The sequence below is a fragment of the Kogia breviceps genome, chromosome 4 (genome assembly GCF_026419965.1).
Source record: "Kogia breviceps isolate mKogBre1 chromosome 4, mKogBre1 haplotype 1, whole genome shotgun sequence".
In the NCBI taxonomy this organism is placed as follows: Eukaryota; Metazoa; Chordata; class Mammalia; order Artiodactyla; family Physeteridae; genus Kogia; species Kogia breviceps.
Window position 1 is genome coordinate 36,114,970 of NC_081313.1, and position 24,917 is coordinate 36,139,886.

Sequence of the window (24,917 nt, forward strand, 5' to 3'; positions counted from 1 at the left end):
ATTGGTCTGTTCAGATTGTCTGTTTCTTCTTGATTCAGTCTTGGCAGGTTGTATGTTTCTAGAAATTTGTCCATTTCTTATAGGTTGTCCAATTTGTTTGTACATAACTGTAGCATTCTCTAATGATTTTTTTTTTTTTTTGTATGTCTGTGGTAGTGGTTTTTATTTCTACTTTTTTTATTTCTTACTTTGTTTTTTGGGTCATCTCTCTTTTCTCCTTGGTAAGCCTGGCTAAATATTTATCAATTTTGTTTTCAAAAAAGCAGGTCTTAGTTTCATTGATATTTTCTATTGTTATTTTTGACTCTGTTTATTTCTTCTCTGATCTTTATTTTTTCCTTCCTTCTGCTGGGGCTTTGTTCTTCTTTTTTGAATTCCTTTAGATAGTATATTAGGTTGTTTATGTGAGATTATTCTTGAGAAAGACCTGTACTGCTATAAGCTTCCCTCTTATAACTGCTTTTTCTGTATCCCATAAATTTTTGAAAATTGTGTTTCCATTTTTATGTGTGTCAAGTTTTTTTCTGATATCTTCTTTGATTTCTTCATTGACACATTGGTTTCTTAGTATCATGTTGTTTGGTCTCCATGTGTTTGTTCTTTTTCCATTTTTATTTCTGTAATTGGTTTCTAGTTTCATACTCTTGTGGATGGAAAAAATGCTTAATATAATTTCTATCTTCTTAAATTTGTTGACTTATTTTGTGGCCTAGGATCTGATCTGTCCTAGAGAATATTTCATGTGCACTTGAAAAGAATATGTATTCTGATGTTTTTAGATGGAATGTCCTGTAGATATCCATTAAGTCCAATTAATTGATTAATTTCTTTTTCCTGAATTTCCCTACTCTCCTGTATGGTCCTGTCATTTTCTCTACCAAAAGTAGTGTGAGTCTAATGAACAAATTATGAAAGAACCTCTTCTGCATATTCTATCAATATGGAACTGATTTGAAATGAGGGAAAATATAGGAAGTTTGTAAATGGATTACTTGATGTAGTCCATAAGCAGAAGAAACTAGACCTTTGTCTTTTGACATCTAACATGTAGACCAAGGTAGAAATATCCATGGCAGCATTGATCTGTAGACCTATTTGTTGAGTCCAGGACATGATTTAGAATTTTTTAAATTAGTTTATCAACATTTGAAACTTAGGTGTTGCTTATATAAAAGGTTTGTCTTCTCATAAAAATATCGGACAATTTGGTAGCACTGGGTCCACAATAATTAATTGGAATGGTAATTGTGCCTTTTAAAAAGCAGTGAACTCTAGTTTGTCACCACCTCCATCTGGCTTATTTACATCACTTGCTAAGCACCTTTAGGCATTTGATTATTTTAGAACCTGTATTACTGTTCTTTGTGTGCAAGAAAGAACTGAACATGTTAAGAACTCTTAAGAGGATGATATTTTTACTCAACTTGCAAGCTAGCAAGTTAGGCTTGCTGCAGTTTTACGAATGTTGGCAGAAGACATGAGACTCTTGGGTCAAAGACAGAGGACTTTATTAATAGCAGTAGCTAGAGTATCAGCATTTTCTTTTACCAGTTCTGTGAACCCAAATTCCTACAGGGTGATTTGTGTATGATATTGAATAAAATCTGACCTACATACAGATTCTGTTTTCATGCATTCCAGATCAGGAACAAATCTTTATGGCTGAAAGAAATCTTAGAATTTTGAGTGGTTAGAATGTTGAGGACTAATTGAATGTAGATTTGTTATTAGGTTAGTATTTTATTAGGTATATATAGCTATGTGAAATTTATATGTATATTTTTATCAAATTAAGGTGATTTTAAATTTTAAAGTTTTGAGATAATTTTAGATAAATGGAGGAATTGCAAAAGTAATAGTTTCTGAAACTTTTCACCCAGCTTCCCCTTATGTTAACATCTTATATAATCACAACAGTCTATCAAAGATAAGAAATTAACCATAGTATGATATTATTAGATAAACTACAAAATTTATTCAGATTTCACCAGATATTTCATTTATTTTTGTTTTTCTGGTTTAGGATCCAACCCAGCATCTCATATTTCAAATAGTTATGTTTCCCTAGTCTCCTCCAATGTATAAGAGTTTCTCAGTCTTTCCTTGTATTTTATGGTCTTGACCCTTGTGAAGAGGATTGGTCACTATATTATAGAACATCTTTTTTTTTTCCTCCCTCCCTCCCTTTCTTCCTTCTCTTCTTCTGCTTTTGGTATCAGGGTGATGCCTTGTAGAATAAGTTTGGACTTATTTGGATTTCTTCCTCTGCAGTTTTTTGGAATAGTTTGAGAAAAAGTATTTAAATAAGTCATCACATAAATATAAATGAGAGGAAGAAACCCCTTGTGATCCAATGACAGATGCTGAAAATGCATTTAATAACCTTTAAGTTAACTAAATTGATTTAATTCCTAAATCGCTTATTAACCTGGAAATAAACTCTTGATGAAACCTTCGATTCTCAACATTACATATTTTACTCAATAGTTACTTGCAGATGAATTAATGTTAGTTATAAGTTATTAAATATAAAAATTTAAATCACAAAAGTACCAGAAATATGTAGTGAGATGTTTGTATAATTTCGGAAACATGATGTCAAAAGTAGTAACAAAAAAGTTTAAATGATTTTGACTCTATGATAATTTAATTCTTTATCACCAAATATAAAGAAACAAAATACAGGTATTATCAAAGTAAGTTAACCAGTACACTGAAAAAAAATGCTTGCAACATTTATGGTAAGAATATCCATTAATAAAAGATGAGGGCTTCCCTGGTGGCGCAGTGGTTGAGAGCCTGCCTGCTGATGCAGGGGACATGTGTTCGTGCCCCGGTCTGGGAAGATCCCACATGCCGCCGAGCAGCTGGGCCCGTGAGCCATGGCTGCTGAGCCTGCGCATCCGGAGCCTGTTCTCCGCAACAGGAGAGGCCACAACAGTGAGAGGCCCACGTACAGCAAAAATAATAATAATAATAAATAAAAATTTAAAAATAATAAAAAATGATTTCTTACAAACTAATGAACAAAAGATGAATTCTACAGCTGACTAGTAGAAATTTGTGAAAACACATTTAACAGGAATGTAAAAGTGTCCAAATAAGTATGGAAATACGTTCAAATTAATAGTGGTTAGAAGGTTGATCTTCTATGTGGCTCTAATCTTCAAATTAGAGCCACATTTTTGTCCATCAGGGCATATAAGAAAACTTTAATTTCAATGTTTAGATTTAGTAACAGTGTAGGGAAGCCACTTTTACACACTGAAGTGGGAATGTTATTTGGTCTGACATTGAGTATATTTTGACAACTATCAAAACCTCTGAAACAACCTAACAAGTTCATTTCTAATTTTCCCCCCAAGCAAACAATTGTACAAGTTTACCAAATTATATAAAGAAATACCTTTATTGTAATGTCTTATTTATAATAACAAAAAGGGTGTGTGTATTGCTCTGTGAAACCACTTAAATACATATAGTATGAAGATTAGTAAAATAAACTATGTAAAATACCATGTAACCATTAAACTATTTATTGATAGAAAGATACACAAGAAGTTAAGTGAAAATATCAGCTTATATCACTATATGCATATGTATGTGTGTGTATGTGTATATATATATATGTAAACTCTTCTCTAAATTTAAACGTCAAAATGTTGGCAGTAGTTTTCTCTGATGGTAGCATTATGAAAACTTTTGCATTTATTTGGTTGTTTTAAAGTTATTTAAAACAAGTTTATTTTTTAAAGTTAATTTTCTTAAATTTTAGTGGTATGGTTGATTTACAATGTTGTGTTAGTTTCAGGTGTGCAGCAAAGTGAATGTTATACATATGCAAATATCCACTCTTTTTTTTTTTTTTTTTTTTTTTTTTTTTTTTTTTTTTTTTTGTGGTACACGGGCCCTCACTGTTGTGGCCTCTCCCGTTGCGGAGCACAGGCTCTGGACACTCAGGCTCAGCGGCCATGGCTCACGGGCCCAGCTGCTCCGCGGCATGTGGGATCTTCCTGGACCGGGGCATGAACCCGTGTCCCCTGCATCGGCAGGCGGACTCTCAACCACTGCGCCACCAGGGAAGCCCTCTTTTTTTTCCTTTTTAAGATTCTTTTCCCATGTAGGCCATTACAGAGTATTGAGTAGAGTTCTCTGTGCTATACAGCAGGTTATTATTAGTTATCTATTTATATATAGTAGTGTGTATATGTCAGTCCCAGTCTCCCAATTTATCCCTCCCTCCCCCCAATCCCCTCATAATCATAAGTTTGTTTTCTACATCCATCACTCTACTTCTGTTTTGTAAATAAGTTCATTTGTATCCCCCCTTTTTTTGATTCCACATATAAGTGATATCATGTGATATTTGTTTTTCTGTGTCTAACTTACTTCTTTCAGGATGATAATCTCTAGGTCTATCCATGTTGCTGCAAATGGCATTATTTTGTTCTTTTTTATGGCTGAATAATATTCCATCGTATATATGTACTACATCTTCTTTGTCTAGTTCTCTGTTGATGGACATTTAGGTTGTTTCCATGACCTGGCTATTGTAAATAGTGCTGCAATGAATGTTGGGGTTCATTTATCATTTTTTGAATTGTGGTTTTCTCTGGATATATGCCCAGGAGTGGGATTTCTGGGTCATATGGTAGTTCTATTTTTAGTTTTTTAAGGAACCTCCATACTGTTCTCCATAGTGGCCATACCAGTTTACATTCCCACCAACAGTGTAGGAAGGTTCCCTTTTCTCCACAGCCTCACCAGCATTTATTGTTTGTAGATTTTTGATGGTGGCCATTCTGGTTAGTGTGAGGTGATACGTTATTGTAGTTTTGATTTGCATTTCTCTAATAATTAGTGATGTTGGGAATCTTTTCACATGCTTTTTGGCCATCTGTATGTCTTCTTTGGAGAAATGTCTATTTATATCTCTCCCCAATTTTTTTTTTTTTTTGTAGTACATGGGCCTCTCACTGTTGTGGCCTCTCCCATTGAGGAGCACAGGCTCCGGACGTGCAGGCTCAGCGGCCATGACTCAACGGCCTAGCTGCTCCAAGGCATGTGGGATCTTCCCAGACCGAGCACAAACCCATGTCCCTTGCATCAGCAGGCGGACTCTCACGACCACTGTGCCACCAGGGAAGCCCACTCTCCCCAATTTTTGATTGGGTTATTTGTTTTGTTTTTGTTTTTTGATATTGAATGACATGAGTGTTTGTATATTCTAGAGATTAATCCCTTGTTGGTTGCTTCATTTGCAAATATTTTCTCCCATTCTGAGGGTTGTCTTTTTGTTTTGCTTATGGTTTCCTTTGCTGTACAAAAGCTTTTAAGTTTAATTAGTTACCATTTGTTTATTTTTGTTTTTATTTTCATTACTCTATGAGGTGGATAAAAAAGCTCTTGCTGTGATTTATGTCAGAGTGTTCTGCCTATGTTTTTCTCTAAGAGTTTTATAGTGTCTGGCCTTACATTTATGTCTTTAATCCACTTTGAGTTTATTTTTTGTGTACGGTGTTAGGGAGTATTCTAATTTCATTCTTTTACATGTAGCTGTCCAGTTTTCCCAGAACCACTTACTGGCGAGACTGTCTTTTCTCTGTTTTATATTCTTGATTCCTTTGTCATAGAATAGGTGACCATAGGTGTGTGGGTTTATCTCTGGACTTTCTGTCCTGTACCTGTGATGTATATTTCTGTTTTTTTAAAAAAATTTTATTTATTTATTTTTGGCTGTGTTGGGTTTTTGTTTTTGTGCGTGGGCTTTCTCTAGTTGCGGCAAGCAGGGGCCACTCTTCATCGCGGTACGTGGGCCTCTCACAATCGTGGCCTCTCTTGTTGTGGAGCGCAGGCTCAGTAGTTGTGGCTCATGGGCCCGGTTGCTCCGCAGCATGTGGAATCCTCCCAGACCAGGGCTTGAACCTGTGTCCCCTGCATTGGTAGGCAGACTCTCAACCACTGCGCCACCAGGGAAGCCCCTATATTTCTGTTTTTGTGCCAGTGCCATACTGTCTTGATTACTTTAGCTTTGTAGTATAGTCTGAAGTCAGGGATGGTGATTCCTCCAGGTCCATCCTTCTTTCTCAAGATTGCTTTGGCTATTCAGGGTCTTTTGTGCTTCCATACAAATTGTAAAATTTTTTTTTCTAATTCTGTGAAAAATGCTATTGGTAATTTGATAGGGATTACATTGATTCTGTAGATTGCTTTGGGTAGTATAGTCATTTTCACAATATTGATTCTTCCAATCTAAGAACATGGTATATCTCTCCATCTTTTTGTGTCATCTTTGATTTATTTCATCAGTATCGTATAGTTTTCTGGTACAGGTGTTTTGCTTCCTTAGGTAGGTTTATTCCTAGGTATTTTATTCTTTTTGTTGTGATGGTAAATGGGATTGTTTCCTTAATTTCTCCTGTTCTTTTGTTTTTGTCTCCATTTTAAATATTTTTTACTATGGGCATAATTTTATTATACAATAAAATAACAATATTTAAAAATAATTTTAGTTTCTGTCAACAGTTGACTAAGCCTACTAGACATGAGAATAATTTTTACACTATTGTTATTTTCATTGTAATGGATATATTTACAGTTTATCTCATTATTTGCTGTAGTCATATTTTATAAAAAGTGTTTGCAAACAATGAATTAATGATTACTCAATCATTGCTCCTAGGAGAAATATGGGAATAATTTCTTGTGAGCTTCTGTTCGCAACATTTTCATCAAATAATCAATACATATCATTGTTTTATGTATGTTTCTATATAAAAATACCTAATTTTCTTTAAAACATCTTTATTGGAGTATAATTGCTTTACAATTGTATATTAGTTTCTGCTTTATAACAAAGTGAGTCAGCTATACATATACATATATCCCCATATCTCCTCCCTCTTCTGTCTCCCTCCCACCCCTCTAGGTGGTCACAAAGTACCAAGCTGATCTCCCTGTTCTATGTGGCTGCTTCCCACTAGCTATCTGTTTTACATTTGGTAGTATATATTAGTCCATGCCACTCTCTCACTTCGTCCCAGCTTACCTTTCCCCCTCCCTGTGTCCTCAAGTCCATTCTCTACATCTGCGTCTTTATTCCTGTCCTGTCCCTAATTTAATATATATTGTTGTTTTATTAACATTGAGCTCCCTGGCTATAGAACTATAACTCATGTCTTTATGAAGCTTATTTAACACACTTATTTTCTCTGTAAAGCATATAAGAGCCTTCTTGTGCTTAGGAGCACCAGACGACACTTCAGCACATGCTTGGAAGGCATTTTAAGAAGCAATATCAGGGTGTTTTGAGCAACGCTGCAACTGGGAGACCTGATGCTGACACCAAGACGCTTGAATTAACTTTAGCAGAAGAGAAATGGAGGAACCACAGAACATTAAGGATGAATTCGGGAAGACCCAAGACCATGGAGAACTTGCCTTCTCCCTACACTGTTTTCCAAGGAGAGGTTGCTATGGTGACAGACTGTGGAGACTTTATCAAAATCTCAGGCTGTTGGGAGCAAGGTCTGGTCCATGGAGCTCACATGTCATCCTGTCACGTGGATAAAGCCCTCTGAGATAGTAGACGTTGGAGACAAAGTGTGGGTGAAGCTTATTGGCTGAGAGATGAAAAATGATAGGCTAAAAGTATTCCTCTCCATGAAAGTTGTCAACCAAGGGTCTGAGAAAGACCTTGACCCAAGCAGTGTTATCACTGAGCAAGAAAAGAGGTGGCCTTCCAGGTTTACACTGGGCAGGAGATCACCCTTGAGACTGTCCTGAACACTACCTGCAAGAAGTGTGGCTGTAAAGGCCACTTTGCAAAGGATTATTTCATGCAACCAGGTGGGACCAAGTACTCTCTCATACCTGATGAGGAAGAGGAGAAGTAAGAGGCAAAGTTAGCAGAGTTTGAAAAGCCTGACCCCATGAGACATTCTTCTAGAAAAAGAAAGAATGAAAAGAAAAAAAAGAAACATATAGACAGGAAGTTATCTGACTCTGACAGCTCAGACTCTGAGAATGATACAGGCAAGAGGGCAAGGCATGCGTCAAAAGACAGCAAGGCAGCAAAGAAGAAGAAAAAGAAGAAGCACAAGAAGTACAGTGAGGGAGAGTGGAAAGAGTAGAGGGGTTGGTTGAGAGAAGGAACCAGGAGCCTTGTGCCTTGAAGCCCTGGCTCCTGGAAAGACTGTCGTGAGAATATGGCTTCCCACTCCATTGACTTCTCTCCCATGGGAGATGGCTTCCCTTCGTGCCACAGGCAGGTTTGGGAGATAGATATCAAAAGTATCTGCCTGAATGAGTTGTTTCCTTATCACTCCTCATCCCTTTGCAAGTGACCCCTGCAGCTCACCCATTCATTCATCCAACTTCCTTCTTTCAGCAGGAGTCCTATTACCCTCTCTAGCTGCCACTGCCAGAGCCAAATATACAGGAGTCCAGGCTAGAGCCATAGGTACTGCTTTGGAGGTGAATCTGGCTGTAGTTGCAGAACAGAGTGATTAGCCCTTCCCTGTTGGCCTGCCCTGGGCTGATTGGTGGGTGATCTCTGCTGCATCCAACACAGGGACAGAGGGAGACTGGCAGTAGTAGGGAGAACATGGGAAGAAGTGGTGCTCACTTTTTCCATTCCCCCTAACATGATTCTACTATGTTAGGAGTGACAGCCAGAAAACCATTGATTGCAGTGACTGAGCTTGTGTGTGACGTTGCTCCAGACCACTGAACCAGACAGGTCAAGCCAAGATCATTGCTTTATTTTCTTTTTACTACAGTGTTAGTCAGTTGGTTCCATTTTAGGTCTCTGCTTAAATTCCTGGCACCAAAAAGGAAAAAAAAAAAAAAAGTAATATCACCAACAAAGAGGACAAAAATGCAAACAAGTTGTACTAAATAGACAATGAATGAGATATTTGTTTACATTGCATCTAAAATGAGAAGGCAGAGTATTGTCTTATTGACCTCAGCTGAGAATGTGTTGTAGGATGCCTCAAATTTTTCACAGCTCTGTGTATGTCCACAAAGTGTACTACAAAAGCATCACAGGTATTGTTGTTGGGGTTTATAAGTACATTTTAGCAAGTAGGTGAATGTGTAGATATGGGATCCCCAAATAATGAGAATAAACTATACTATGAAAACTCCATGATACATCCTGTTATGCAGGTTCTGGGGGCCTCATCAGCTAGCAAATTATAATCAGTGCAGTTGTTATCATGTTAGTCTTACTTGTTCTAAGAGTCATAATCTGTCTTGTTTTTGGTATCCTTCTACTGCCCCAGTCACTTTCCTAAGATTCATCATCTCTATCCTGTTACTAACATCAGCTCTGTAGAGAATCTTATAATTTCTGGAAAAAAAATTCAAGTCTTTGCAATTGAAGCCTGGAAATTATATAAGCTTCCTTGTACACATGCGTACAATTGGAAGACAGTGTTAAGAATGCTTTTGAACCTCGTTTAAATTCTGAAGTAACACAGATTTTCCTTCTACTGCCCACAGCCTTCCGGATGGGGAAAAGACAAAACAGTCCTTAAAAAAAATTGCTTTGAATGAGTTCCTGCTTTAGTAAGGTTTTTAGACATGTTTTTTGAATAAAGCAATGTATATTTGCAAAAGCCTCTAAAGTTAGTTATTCAGAAAAGTTCCATGTAACACAAAGGGAATAGATCTAGGATGTACTTAAAACAGTTCATCTTCCTAAGGTGGCTCTCAGTTATAATTCCATATTGTGATATATGAAATGGAAATATTTTATTTGGTGAGAATTCATTCTTCTTTGAGGTTAATTATGAGAAGACCCCCAAATATCTTCTTTTCAAAATGATTTTTATTGTTCAGTGACTGCACTTAAGAGTAAATTAATTTGAAATACATCTTGCTTCAAGAACCATCATATTTACTTGGCACATTTTGATCTAGTTTTGTGCCTCTCCATCATTTCTGCATCACAGCATTGAAATATGATCAGGTGTTTGTCTTAAGTTTTTCCATTCTCCTATTCTTTCTCATACATTTGGAGTCATTTTTAGATGTTAGGGTATACTCCAGAAAATGAAAGCTATTTTCACTACAAAACAAATGAATAGACAAACAAACAGCCCTTGCAGAAAATGATATATTTATGATTTATTACACTTAGGATGCCTCCAGGATGAATGTATGTGATCAGCAGAAAAATATGAAATCCAGTTCTTTGCCCTTTATGAAATCACTTTTGGATTTGCTTGAAAAATGTTCTTTATTCTTTAGTCATTAACCATGAATGCCTTAGGAATGAGAAGGTCCTGTTATTCCTTGGACTAAAAGGGCTCTGGGAGATGAGTGATAAATTATGTAGACTACCCAGGGACAGTCCATTTTTGAAATATACTAAATAATGCCCTTGAGGAATGAATAAATTTGTGTCTTGTCTTCAGAACTTGGTGTACTTTTTTACTGGTTTCATATAGCTTTGGGAGGTGGGCAAGCTATCCCTTTTCCATTCTGCAGAAGACATTAGTATCTGGTAAATGAGAAGAATAATCAGCATCTTATATAGTTATTCAGGACACTCAAACCTGTTATTACTATTGGAAATTAAATGGCTAACCTAAAAAAAAAGGAGTTTTATTTAATGGTATTGTAACCTTTTTAAGTCCACAGGAATTGCTTTTATTTAGAACATTGGTTGTTTGTTCCTTCTTGAGTGCTTGCTCAGATGAGTTGAAAAGGTTTTCCAAAGGACTGGGAACAGATTTTAATATGAGCTTCCAAGTCTTTTCTCGAATCTCTTAACAGCGTTACATACAAAGAATTAGGTATCCCTGGATCTCATTCATAGCCTTGCTTTACTTTACCAGCATTTGGGACGGGATCATATGAGATGCTGTCAACACTAGCATGACCAATATATCATTGTGGAATAGGCTTATGACCTTGGTAAGCTTTTCTTGGCAGCCCAACATTTTGAAATATCTGCCAGATTTCAGGTCTGCTGATGCTGCCAAATGTTTTCATTAGGTCACCGTAGAATTCTGGTGTTATTCTTTGTACTAAGAAGCAGAACTCACATTTGGAGTTACATACAGAAAGTTAGAGCTGGAAGTAGCCTTAGAAATTACCTAGTCTGGTCCTCATATTACTGATGAGGAAGCAGAGGTCCAGAGGAAGTGACTTGCCTAAGATCACAAAACATGTTAGTGGCAAAGCCAGCACTTAATAATCTGTTCCCTTGGGCTTCAGTTCCCTCTTATTAATGTCTGTTCCACTGTGTAAAGGTTGTTCAAGTTTGCCTCAGAGATGGAAGCAAAAGTGGTGAGCAGGTGGAAATAGGCCAAGTAGTGAGGTATAACTATTCATTATTCTCATTTAGATAATGGATTTAAAATCTTTTTTTTTGGATTTGTTTGTTTTAGTATTTTTTTTACAAGCCCAGGTTTACTTAAAGTTCACTCTTCAGTAGTTTTTTCTGATTTTGTTGTTGTTGAGGGACAATGTAAATACAGCAAATGCACAGATCTTAAGTATATATCTGAAATGTGTATAAATATATACATCCATGCATTCATCAGCCAAATCAAGATATGAAACTTACCCATCACCACAGAAGGTTTCCTTGTGGCTCTTTGCAGTCAATCCACATCTTTTACCCCCACCAGAGGCCATCACTATTCTGATTTCTATCATCATAGATGTTTTTGCTTGTTTCCAGTATTCACTTAAATGAAATCATACAGTATGTACTCTTTTGTTGCTGCTTTTGCTTGACAAAATATTTTGAGATTCTTCAAGTCAGTTTTATCAGTAGTTTTTTCCTTTTATTTTCTCCATAATATCCTTTTGTGTAAATTATACCACCATTTGTTTATCCATTCTCCTGCTGATAAACATCTGTGTTTTCATTTTGGGCTTGTTATGAATAAAGTTGCTGTGAATATTTTTGTATAGGGCTTATTACTGACATATACGTTTACTGATCTTGGGAATATATCTAGGAGTGGAATTGCTGAGTCATAAAATAGGTGATGCTTAACTTTCTTAGACACTGCCACACAGTTTTCCAAAGTGGTTGTACCTTTTTAAACTCCCACCAACAGCATATGAATGCTTCCATTGCTCCACATTTTTCCTCCAACTTGATATTGTTAGTCTTAATTTTGGACCTTCTGGTTGGTAGGTAGTGAGATCTCACTGTGGTTTTGATTTGCATTTCCCTCATGACTAATGATGTTGGGTACCTTTTTATATGCTGATTGGCCATTTATTCATTTAGGTTTTTCTGTGAATGTCTATTCAAGGTTTTGCCCATTTTGAAAAATTGGGTTTGCCTTTTTTTTTTTTTTCCTACTTACAGAAGGGTGAGATTTACTGAGTGTGGGTTTGTCTTTTTGTTATTAATTTATAAGAGCTCTTTGACAAGTGTATCTATTATAAATATTTTCATCAGTGTCTAGCTTATCATTTCACTTTATTAATGATAATTTTTGATGAATAGTTTTAAGCTTGGATAAAATTAAATGTATCCTTTTTTCTTTCATGGTTACTATTACTTGTGTTCTAATGTATTTTTCTCTAAAATTTTTATATTTTTTATCTCCTATGTTTTTAAAATAAATTTTACAATATTAGCTCTTACATTAAATGCTTGACTCAGTATCTGAATAGAATTCAATATTGCCACTTTCTTCTGAGCCCATGACCAGTAGAGAGAACAAAATGAAAAATTTCAGGTACAACTTCATGAATGTGTAATGCATTGTAATATATTTGTTCTCTGATATATTGTATATACATCTATGCAGAAAGTCCTCTTTTCCTTACACTTCTTTCAAATAACTAAGTAACCAGTGAGAAAGGCCTATTATCCTCAGAGGTATGATTTGCTCCTCCCCATACCACGTAATGAAAGTGGCAATCCTTATTCCTGAAGTTCTTAGAGGTCTATAATTTGATATTAAAGCTCATGTGGCCTTTCCTCTGTTCATTTCAAACTTATATTTGAATATGCTACTCTAGCTCATTTATGAAGTCCAATGGCTAGTATTTATTTTTGATAGCTGTATGTGGTGTTTCTCATTCCACATTTGCAAATGTGAATTTAATCTATTATAATTAGGCAAATTTCCCTACTCTGTATTCAGGAGGGCACAGCAGCAAGAATGGCCTTGTGCTACTGTGCAGTTTATCATCACTTCCATCTCTTTTCTGATGTCATCTAACACCTTTCTATTGACTTTATAAAGTGCAAATCAATTTGCATTATTATTTTCTGTGTTCATAATTGAACAAGCAAATCTATTACACTTGGATTACTCAAGTCTATGTATGAACTCACTGTGCCCAGACTACATTCTTAGACCTGCCGTCTAACCACAATAAGTATCCCATGATGCATTCTTCCAAACAACAAGTAAGCAAACCAATTACTCTTCCTTCTTACATTCCAGAGCCTCTCAATAGGATGACCTTATTGTAACATCTATAACACATCTTTCTTGACTGACATATGCCTTTAGATATGCCTTAGATTTCATTGAAGTCTTAAAAGAAGACATGTATGGCTCCAGTCAACCTTTCCCTTTCATTTCTACTCAGCTCACTGTATATTGACAGTCATTAATAACATAATTTTCAAATGATGAAAATAAATGCTCATTATATACAACTTAGAATAAAAAAGAAAATTTAAAATAAACATAATCCCACCCACCATTTGGAGACACCCACTGTGACTGTTTGATTGCAATTTGTTTAAATCTTTATTCTATAGGGTATTTACACTTACCTGAGAAAATTAGGAATTGGGTAAAATGAGGAAGAATTCCAGAATGAGGAAATAGAATAAAGCATACAAGAAGAAAAACTTAGGATGTAAATAAAACAATGCCTTTTCACATTTACTTGGAAATTAGAATGTATAAATGAAAGCAGTAGGTGATAAATTTTGCCATGTTGTTTGAGGACAGACTAAAGAGGGGTTTTAACAGCAAACAAGTCACTTCAGCCTCTACATGTTAGGGTTTAGGGAACAAAGCCAGTGGAGGGGATCAGCTGGAAGAAGATGAGATAGTCAGAGAATGGATTGAAGACGTGCAGAGACTGGGGTCAACGAGACAGGAAACAAAACAATTTCAATTTCCAAGCACAGAGGTAATAAGGATTTTTGAAGTGGGAGAATGATGGAGGAGGAAAGATACAAGAGTTATTTCAGTTTACTGTTAGGGGAAGGAAATGACGCCAAGAATTTGAACGTGGTTGTCCAGGTAGCAGAAAAAGGAAGTTAGGGAAAAAGAACATTTAGGGGGAGAATATTTAGTTTAGAAATGTGCTAGGGGAAGTGTTTGGGCTTGGTAGATGTGGCTGCAGTTCTAGCTTCATGACTTAAGAGCTGTGTAACATTGAGTACATTGTATAACCTCACCAAGTCTTTCTAAATTCACTCATCATATGTTAAAATGATGTTAATAGTACTTGTATCAAAGAATTGTTCTGAGGATTATGATTTAGAATATATAAAAGTACTTAATACTTTGGGGTATGAGGTACAGTGGAATATTAGATAGTCGAGTAGATAGTTTTCTCTGTATTATTGGCATTTTACAAGAGGTCAGAACTGGGGTACAGGCAGTTCAATGAGCCGTTATTGTCCTATGCTTACATTATTTCACTCTGTTGGGCATTGAATTTCTCCCAACTTTAGCTATTGCAGATAAATTAAAGTGAATATCTTTGTATACATAGCATTTTCCTTCTCTTAATTTAACTTCTCATTTTCTCAGTACTTACTAGAGGGAAAAAAACCCAAATGGCAGAGTATCTGGTCAAATTTATGGGGTTTCATTTCCTGAAAAAATAACATTTGATTTTCTTACACATTCCAGAATTGTGTGTAGGCTCTCTCTATACTAGTTAGATGAAAAGCTGAAATCCTAAATGTTCATCTTCCAACTTTTTCCAGCCTGTGGTTTGTCTTTGGATCAGCAGTAATTGCTGGGACAGCTATAATGGCTTCATTAATTTTTGTTTGTGTTCTGTGTTCTTTATGCAGTGATGGAAGAAATGCATCTCCTGTGTCAATCTAAATGTGCTTGTCTGAACTGAACAACTGCATTTGATATAAACATTTCTGATCGAAAAAGCAAAATGCACTAATGCATTTCCGCATAATTATCAGGGCAACAAAACTGACATTTAGCTGAAACCATTATACCCGTTTCAAAATCAGGAATATTTATATTTAAATTTATTTTTTAAGCTGCATTGTCAACAATTTTTGAATTATCAGATGCCAAAAATTTGAGTTTTTCAATACTACATACATATTCACAACTGACAGCTAATCCAAAGAGCCAGTTAATTGTGCTTTATTAAATTGTACTTTCTAAAGGATAGTTAACATCTTAGAGATACTTTTTGAAGAATTTGTTCAGTCACTGTTGTATATATATTTCAAATTACCTCTGCTTTCAATCTTATGTCCCATATTCTGGTTTTAAGACAAAATTTCTAGTTTATGTCTTTTCAGTTAAATCTGTCACGGTTCTGACATATATAAAATGCTTCATGAAGTTAGGTGGCATCTTTAGGCTAGGCCATGCCAGTCTACTCTATATTGTTCCACTTTAATAAATGTGCTGCCAGAGCCTGCTGAGTTAATTTTTAAAAAACAGTTCGATGGCATGAGCCAAATTTCCTCCTTCTAACTTTCTGTATCTTGTGCTCTTCATGGAGTGGGTTTCAGTTGAGGATGATAATGATGATAGTGGTGAATAATGTCACATTTATTAAAGTAGTGTTTTATAAAGCACTCTATGAAAGTACTTCATTAATCTTATCTCCATAAGAACCTTATGATGTTAGTACTATCATCTCTGCATTAGAGTTGAGAAAACAGAATTAAAGGAGTTAAAGAGCTTCCTCAACATCACCAATTTAGTAAGTCGTAGAGCTCAGACTAGAGCAAGCTCTCTGGTTCCAAACCCCTCTGAATAAACAACTCACTTTATTGTTTATCATAATATACTATATTATACATATACTCAATTAACTGAATAGACATCATAAATATTCATGTATCATAAATATAAATATCATAAATATAATATACATACTATATATCATAAATATATTAACAGAAAACTAAGTTGTCCTCTAACAATCTACAAAAGATTAAAGCTTCCTATAGAGTTCTCTTGCTTCTAGCAAACATTTTCATGTTCAAAGGCTAAGCAATAACGTAACTTTTATAACATTCATTGTCAATTTCTCAGTCCATTATAATTGCTTTATATTTGAACAGTGGGTTAATTAAACACACACATATACGTATACATGCCTCACAATGTCTTTTAAACTTGTCTTTGTAAAATTGAGTCCATTTTAATTTGAAATTACAATTAACCCTTGAAAAACATGGGTTTGAATTGCATGGGTTCACTTATACATGGATTTTTTCAGTAAGTACCTACTACTGTACTACACAGTCTGCACTTGGTTGAATCCACAGATGCACGTCATGAATATGGAAGGCTGACTGTAAAGTTATTGGCAGATTTTCAGCTGTTGGGTGGATGGGCACACCTAACCCCTGCATTATTCAAGGATCAACTGTACATATTGTCCAGAATTTTATTAAAATATACAGTAGTTACCAAAAATGTGATGTTGTTAAAAAAATAAGTATTTGGTGTTATTTTCTCAGTGTTTATCAATTGTTTATTTTCTGACCTTACAATGAAACTCTGTTCAAAATATATCCCTTGGGAACCTTCTAATTGCCTTATTATGTATTCCTTAAACTTAGAGCTTTCCTCTAGGTCTGTTAATATTTTCATTGTTCACAGCCTTACAAAATTTTAACTAGGATGTAACTGCTTTGTATATGGCCTAATCTTTACAGTGTTCCCACCATAGATTACAGGAATTTAGGATCTGTTAAAGGGTTATAGAAAGAGCCCCTCCTGTTAGAGTATTTATGACCCCAGGGGGTTAAACTATGTACCATTTCTGAGACATCAAAGAAGATTATAGAAATTAATTTTGTTGTAAATCTATGATAGTTTGCAGATGTGCTCTTCAGTATCTATTTTCTGAATTGAAAGACATGTTACTTAGTTATTTTTAAAGATTAACCTTAAGATTAGCAATTAGATATCAAAAATTATTCTAGAAGTATACATAAAACATATTGTACCTATACATCAGGATTTGACTATACTCACTTTTTTAAAGTCAACAAACACTGCCTCTTGGACATATATACACTACCAAACGTAAAATAGGTAGCTAGTGGGAAGCAGCTGCATAGCACAGGGAGATCAGCTTGGTGCTTTGTGACCACCTAGAGGGGTGGGATAGGGAGGGTGGGAGGGGAGGGAGACACAAGAGAGAAGAGGTATGGGGACATATGTATATGTATAACTGATTCACTTTGTTATAAAGCAGAAACTAACACACTGTAGTAAAGCAATTATACTCCAATAAAGATGTTTAAAAAAAAAACAAACATTGACTCAATAGACTAACCCAATTTTTATCAGTTTGGGTAAAAATTATGTATTTACATTTGGCAAATTTCTCTAAAATTATTCTGCTGCATAAGTCATATGTTTATATGGATTTCAGCAGATTTTTATTTAAAGTATTTAATATTCCCCAACTCAAAGAGAAAAACCAAAGCCCATTAATATTTTTCAATGCAACTTTTGGGTCTTTTATTTTATCTCTTTTTTGTATCATTGGAATGAATTGTATCAAGTGTTACTTCCTTCTCTGGTCATCTTAGATTTATATAAAATGGTGCTAGACGACTTAAATTACAAATTGCAAATCTTTTCATGAACAACTCTTAGTTTTGTGGAGGTGGATATATAACGGTATTCTGAAAATTTTGGAGTAAGTTTTAGCTAATTCCCTATCACTCCCTCCCTGGTTTAATTAAAGTAAGTTTTAGACAAAAATCTGCAACATATACAGAAATTTATTAAGCTCACAATTATTAGTAAGCAAGCCAGAAGTAGTTTATACACCTTATTCCACAAGCTTGATGAAATCCTTGATTTCTGTCCTTTTTGGAGCTCTGCCTACCATCTTGCATGACAGATTATTTGAGGGAGACACAACTGAGTTCTGGCACTGAGAGCAAAAGTGCCCTGATACTGGTATGCTGAGAATAAAAGTTTAAAGGTGATGGCTTTCTCTATAAATAATGCACTAACCATATTTCACATTGGAACAAAGATTAACAAAATTTCATTTTTGTAAAAATATAATCAAATTTAAAACTTCATGTAGAATTTGGAGAAAGGAATTTTGAACACATAACCCCAATAATTTTCTTTACTTCCTCCTAATCCAAGCTTTTGTGATGTCTGTAAATTACACGTAAATGTCTCACCATAGTGTGGTGAGATATATATATATATGAATCTATACATAAATATATATTAAATACTATATTAACTAGTTTAAACTTTAAGCATGAGGCTAAACTTAGAAGAGAGAGGTCAGTGCTATATCACGTGGTATAGTGAGGCCTTGTGAGCAGGAAAAGCAAATCTAAGGTAATAGGTGTTTATTCCACAATCATGAACCACTGAATGTCATCAAGCGGTAGGACACTTCTAGGAATAGTGCCATACCAAGGGTTCACATTGGTCTCTGTTGCTGGCAAGTTAGATCAACCTTGGTAAGTGGGAGTCATAGTCCCTGGGCACATGCATAGCCTTCAGCTCTACCACTGAATAGCTGGTTCACGTGCTCATTGTATTGGCACTGGGTGGTTGTAGACAAAGGCTGGCCAACATCAAATGGTCAAGACATTTTGTCTACTAGTATGCAGAGTGTATAGTGTCTCTTCCATGGTGAGTAGTTTCTGGTTGGCACTAATGTATAATACAAAGATCTTTTCCCTTTGTGCCCATTTTTCAGATGTCGGTCCACATGCCCCTACGCCAGACCTTCTTACCTCTAATCTTCCAGGCTTTTTGCTTCTAGGTCCGTGACTTGCTGGCCAGGTCACTTGCTGCCGCCCACATGTCTATGTTTATTCTAACCCTACACAGTGTGATAGGGTAGCCACTAGTCTACATATCTAATTGCTATTGAGCTCTTGAAATGTGACTGTCCAAATTGAGATGTACTGTAAATTCAGAATACAGACCAGATGTAGAAAACTTATGAAAATAAAGTATCTCACTAATTTAAAAAATATTAATGATATATTAAACGATAACATTTTAGATACGTTGGTTAAAGAAATATTTTTTACATGTGGGTATAGAAAATTGAAAACTACATTTGTGGCTCACATTAAATTTTTATTGGACAGCACTGTTTTATGCATATAAAGGAGATGACCAGGTCCACCACCCAAATCTCTGCATATTAGGATTTTTCCCTTGCCGCTGTCTTTCAAAACCACTCCTGAGGGACTTCCCTGTGGTGCATTGGTTAAGAATCTGCCTGCCAATGCAGAGGACACAGGTTTGAGCCCTCATCTGGAAAGATCCCACATGCCGCGAAGCAACTAAGCCCGTGCACCACAACTACTGAGCCTGCACTCTAGAGCCTGCGAGTCACAACTACTGAGGCCGGGTGCCACAACTGCTGAAGCCCACGCGCCTAGAGCCCATGCTCTGCTACAAGAAAAGCCACCGCAATGAGAAGGCCCTGCACCGCAATGAAGAGTGGCCCCCACTCACCGCTACTATAGAAAGCCCACGCACAGCCATGAAGACCCAACACAGCCCAAAATAAATAAATAAAAATTAAAAAACAAAAATACCCCCACTCCTGAGTGGGACTGTGATGCAGATTCTAATAATTTCTAGTTTTCACCTACTTACCAGACATATCCACCCATAATCCAAGTTTAGTTTTCCTCATGCTCCTTAGGGTGATTTCATAGTAATCCCCCTTAATCTATCACTGTGAACTGAGACAAAGGCGTTGATGCAACTGTGATGGGTGACATGGGGTCTGGACTACCCTACTCTTGCAGGGTCCTGCTCGTGCTTGGTCCTGGATGTACCATTTCTGTATTATGATGGAATATGCTTGGCCTGCCTGACTTTATAACTTGGTCCATAGGACAGTTCCAGATGCATGGTCACTTCTGTCCAAGTGTTCTAGCATTCCATCATTACCAGCGTCCAGTAGCATACCAGAGGCTATTTTTCTAATAGTGTGTAACTCTCCACTGCAGATGTCATGGACCTCCTCCAAAACCCCAGGAACTTACTTTGTCATTCTCTCACTTGCTATAAAATCCACACTAAATTTTTTTTTCCATCACTGCTGCCTCCAGCACCATAGTGTCTGCTGGATAGTATTGGTCCAAGTGGCAGGGCTGCTTTCATTGTAGTCAGACTTTGTGCAGAGCTCTTTCCTGCTACAGACCCCACTCAAAGCTAGTGGTCCTCTATGACACCCATATATGGGCTAGAGCAATATTTCTAAGTGTGGACTGTGCTGCCTCCAGGTCTTGTGCTTCCTTCTTCATGATAGGGAATGGAAGATGATGCAATTTTGTCTTTTACTTTGGAGGGGATATCATGGCATCCTTAAACAGTGGAGCCCTAGAATATATTGAAATTACAGAGGCCTAAATCTCTACAAAATTTGTCCCTACTATCTGGAATATGTGTATCTCATTAAGGCCTCCAACATGCTAACAACCTCACTGATATAGTGGATCAATATAATCTGTGGGATTGACATGCTGATAGATATCTGTCTATAGGCTCCATATCTCTTTGGATAAAATTATGACAGAGGACAATATAGGCCAAACTGTAAATAAATAGTCTTGTTAATTACCTACATATGAAAACTATTTCTAATCCCCTTTCTTGATTTAGATAGAAAGAATGCATTCCTGATATTAGTGGCCACATACCATGTGCTGGGAACATATTAATTTGCCCTAGCAACAATACCATGTCTGCTTGGCAGCTGCAATCAGAGCTAACTTCTACTTGGTTGAGCTTGCATTAGCACAAAATCATTCTCCAGGGCCTATCTTGTTTCTGCAGGGTCCAGACTGGTGAATTAAATGTGAATATTAAATGACAATTACTCTGCATCCTTTAGATATTTAAAGGTGGCATAAACCTTCACCGTTTTCCCAGGTTGTGATACTGCTTTTGATTTACTCTTTAAGCTCAAGTATGTGCATGGGCACATTCAAAAGCTTCTACCTGGCCTTATGCATAGTAATGACTCTCATCCCATAAGCTCAGGACCCAGTGCATTCTTGTACATCAATCTCAACTATGTATTTGGGGTTTGGAGAAATACCCCTGGGTGGGTCCATGAACCCCAATAGACCCACTGAATATCAGATTTTGGCCAGGATCCTATGTATTTCCTAGCTCCCCAAAGCACCCACTCTACCAGATGCAAAATAGTGACATTTTGGGTCTCCAGGTATCAATGTCACTTTGGACCCTGTGCCAAATGTCTTCTAAATGTCAGGTTATTAACTTTTTCAGTGTACAATCGCACAAATAAATGGCTCTAGGTCCCCTTGAAGAACTGGAAAAATCCATTAGTGTTTACTTGCCAGGTGTTCTATGACCATTTCCCTTGGGGATCTGGGGGTTGGATCTTTTATCAACGAATCCTGCGTTTGAAAACTAACTTAGGTCCAGAAATGGGGTAAGGAATTAAGAACTTTTATTGGGACAACTGCTCATTGGCTCTTGGGTTCTTTGGATTATATATACTTAGTTCCTTTGTTAATTACCCATCTAGTTTGCCCCTAGAATGCTGTATTCTATTAACTCTATTATTCTCTACAGGTGAGGCCCTCTTGGCTGCCACTCAGAGTTGTTGGTCCTTACCATAATTACAACCCACTGGCGGCTGGTAGTTAAGCCACTTTATTTGACTGCTGTTGCTTTGGGGTGCTGGTTACTTCATGGCTATCAGTGATCCCAGTTCTGTGACAGCCTACCCTACCATTAGCCCTGGCCTACAGAGAAGAGCCACCACTCAGTTTCTTAGTGATATTGGTGCCTTTCTCACCAGTGCATTCATGTGGCCTTGGTGAATGGTGTGACCTCAGATTTATGGTTCCTCCTGTGGAATGTAATCCTCTGGTGAGTCTTTGGCCTTAAGAAACATGTCCACTCTAGCATGCTAACGTCCTTGATTCTTTTAATCCTGTCTACTATCTGCCACAGTAGTTCTGGCATTTCAACTTTTCCAGCATGGGCCATTGCTTTTTTTCAGACTAGGAGACATCCTAGCAGAACATTTGTACCATCCCCTGAGGTTCTTACTATGGTGTTAAATCTTTTAATTGAGGAAACTACCACCATACCAATAAAATGTTCCTTATATAGTCTAATGTTCTGGCCCCCTTAATTTGGCAGGTCACCGAAAAAAATTCTCTGGCTTTCATAGTTAATTCTCAATTGTCTGTTTATTCTTCTCAGCTTTTCAAGATCAAGCCTTTAACTTAGTAACAATTATCTTAGTATTCTTGGATTTATCATTTCTTCCATGTATTTCTAACTCCTTCATTTCAGCAACTTGCCACTGAATTCCCCTCCGTAGGCAGGTCAACAACAATTGGATGGCCACCTCATGCAAGGGGTCAACTGAGCATAATTTACTCTTGGGGCTGGAGTTCTCATTATTAAGCAGATACTGAGTGAACTAGTCCACAAATTCCATTTTACCACCTGCTTTTCTGGATTACCTCTGGTGCTAACTGTCACAATTTTGAGTTCTCCTGGAAGCAGACTCTGAGATGGAGGTAGAAATGGAAAAAGTTCCATTAAAATGCAAACTTAAATGATATTTAAAAATAACTTTGGCCAGTTTTGGTTGTTTTACTAGGGAGAGGGTCAAAAGAGCTCCTCACACCATCATTATCAAAGTGGATCTTCCCTAGAATTTATTTGCTGTAATCCCTTTCCAAGTACAGCTTATATTTTCCATCTTTCATTGTTCATATATGGTTTATAGTTTTTAAAAAAGTGAGAATGAGAAAAAATATTAATCTTTGAAGTCAAAAGTTAATGTTCTATATTGACTAAATATCATGACTTAGTATTTGCTCTATGGTACAAATAATTTATCATTTAAAAAATGTGAAAATGTTGAAAGTATTGCAAGACTTGGTCCAAAACTTTTCCTTTTAGTGTAGTGGACATGCCTTTTGTGTTGAGACGCATCAGACAAATAATTTTTTTTCTAGATATTTTCTAAGTTGAGTAAGACTAGTTCTACCTGTATTTCAAAATGAACATTATTTTGCCTTTGACAAAATCCAATTACCACCTTATTTTCTGAAGAGTTATTCCATGAATTATTAAATGTATCTAGTAATAAATACGGTAAAGCTTTCAGATATCTAAGAGAATTTTGTTATTTAATATTTTTCTTGCATAACTCATTTTTAATTTTTACCGGAAACAGAAAGTTTTGGAAAATAGCAGTGAGAAAATGCTAGTTTTCCTGAAACCGACCATAGCCCTAAGCATTTACATACATAAAAGTGCCACAGTTTATGAAAATAGAAAATTCAGTCAATTTGCTTGGATTTCATCAAAACACTTTCTCCCTATTGAAGCATTTGAATATTGAAGACACTAATTTTCACTTAAAATGTAGAATGTACTTTGACTACAACTCACTGGAAAGCCAAAATTTAAACCATATGTTAATGAAGAGGAATACAGATCACAGAAAGGATATTGCTCGTAAACCAAAATTCAGTGACTGTTCTTATTCCTCCTTTCTGTTTGCTAAATAGGTCTCCTGACTCCAAATATGTTGTAATTAGTTAATATATTTTACCAGATGAAATGATCCAAATGAAAAATAATATATTATTTTTTGAAGATGAAGTGATGGTAGTCCTGTAATCCTCATAGTTTCAGAGTTGCTTTGATTGTGTCTTGTCGGAAAATCTTATTTTTTTTAAGAGTAAGAACTATAGAATTACATAATTCTAATTAGCAATGTGAACCAATCAGTTACTGATCATGCAACTTTGAACAAGATACTTAAATTCTCTGAGCTTCAGTTTCCTCATCTATAAAATTGTGAAAATTCTATGTATTTGGCACAATTAAATGTAAGAAAATATATGAAACCTGGCACAATATCTGGCAATTTATATGAATTCAAAGTTCATGTCTTCTCTCCTTCCAGTTAAGCATGGCAAAATAATCTGGTTTAAAATATCATTCATTTTTTTCACATTAAAACTTCAATAGTTTAGCAGTTGAATGTTAATTTGGCAGATGCAATTATTTGTGTGTGTGTGTGTGTGTGTGTTTCTGATTTAATAGCATAATGTGTTATGTTTTTCTAGAGGGTTATGGCAGGTAAGTGAACAAGAAAATCGTATGAATGTGTACATTCTGTAAATAAAGGAAGAGTTTGAAAAATGTTCTGAGCAGTTGACATCACTGGCATCTGTTGAGATGGAGACTTTCCTTCAATTTTAATTTCTTTAACAAATATTAATTGTATACCTAGTGCATAATAAGTCAAAGACCCAGTGGTGAAGAAACCAAACATGGTCCTTGCTCTAATGGAATTTACTGTAATAGTGAGAGAGATATTAACCAAATAGTCATAAAATTAAATATAAAATTGCAGTTCTGAGAAACACCATTAATGACAGGTGACTGGTGCTTTGAGTGCATACAATAAAAGGTTTTGACATAGGAAGGTGAAGAAAGTGAGGAGCTAATGACTGAGCTGATAAACGACAACTCAGTAGGAGCTATTTACATAAATAGAGGTGGAAATGGAATCCTAATAGAACAACATGCATCAAGTCCTCAAGGTGAGAGTCCATGCAACACATAAATGAGACCTAAAATATACTAGTGTGGCCAAAGTATGGAGAGGAAGGAAAAGATGATGAAACTTTAGAAATAGTCATCCTCCTAGACTATGCTAAGAAT

General features: G+C 36.1%; 1 long non-coding RNA gene and 1 pseudogene across 1 annotated transcript in view; both read left to right on the plus strand.

Moving 5' to 3' along the window:
- LOC136793992 (uncharacterized) overlaps window positions 1-24,917 on the plus strand; it is a 564,836-nt gene that overhangs the window by 92,425 nt on the left and 447,494 nt on the right. The gene's annotated exons all lie outside the window — the stretch shown is intronic.
- LOC131754863 (zinc finger CCHC domain-containing protein 17-like) lies at window positions 7,404-8,145 on the plus strand (annotated as a pseudogene).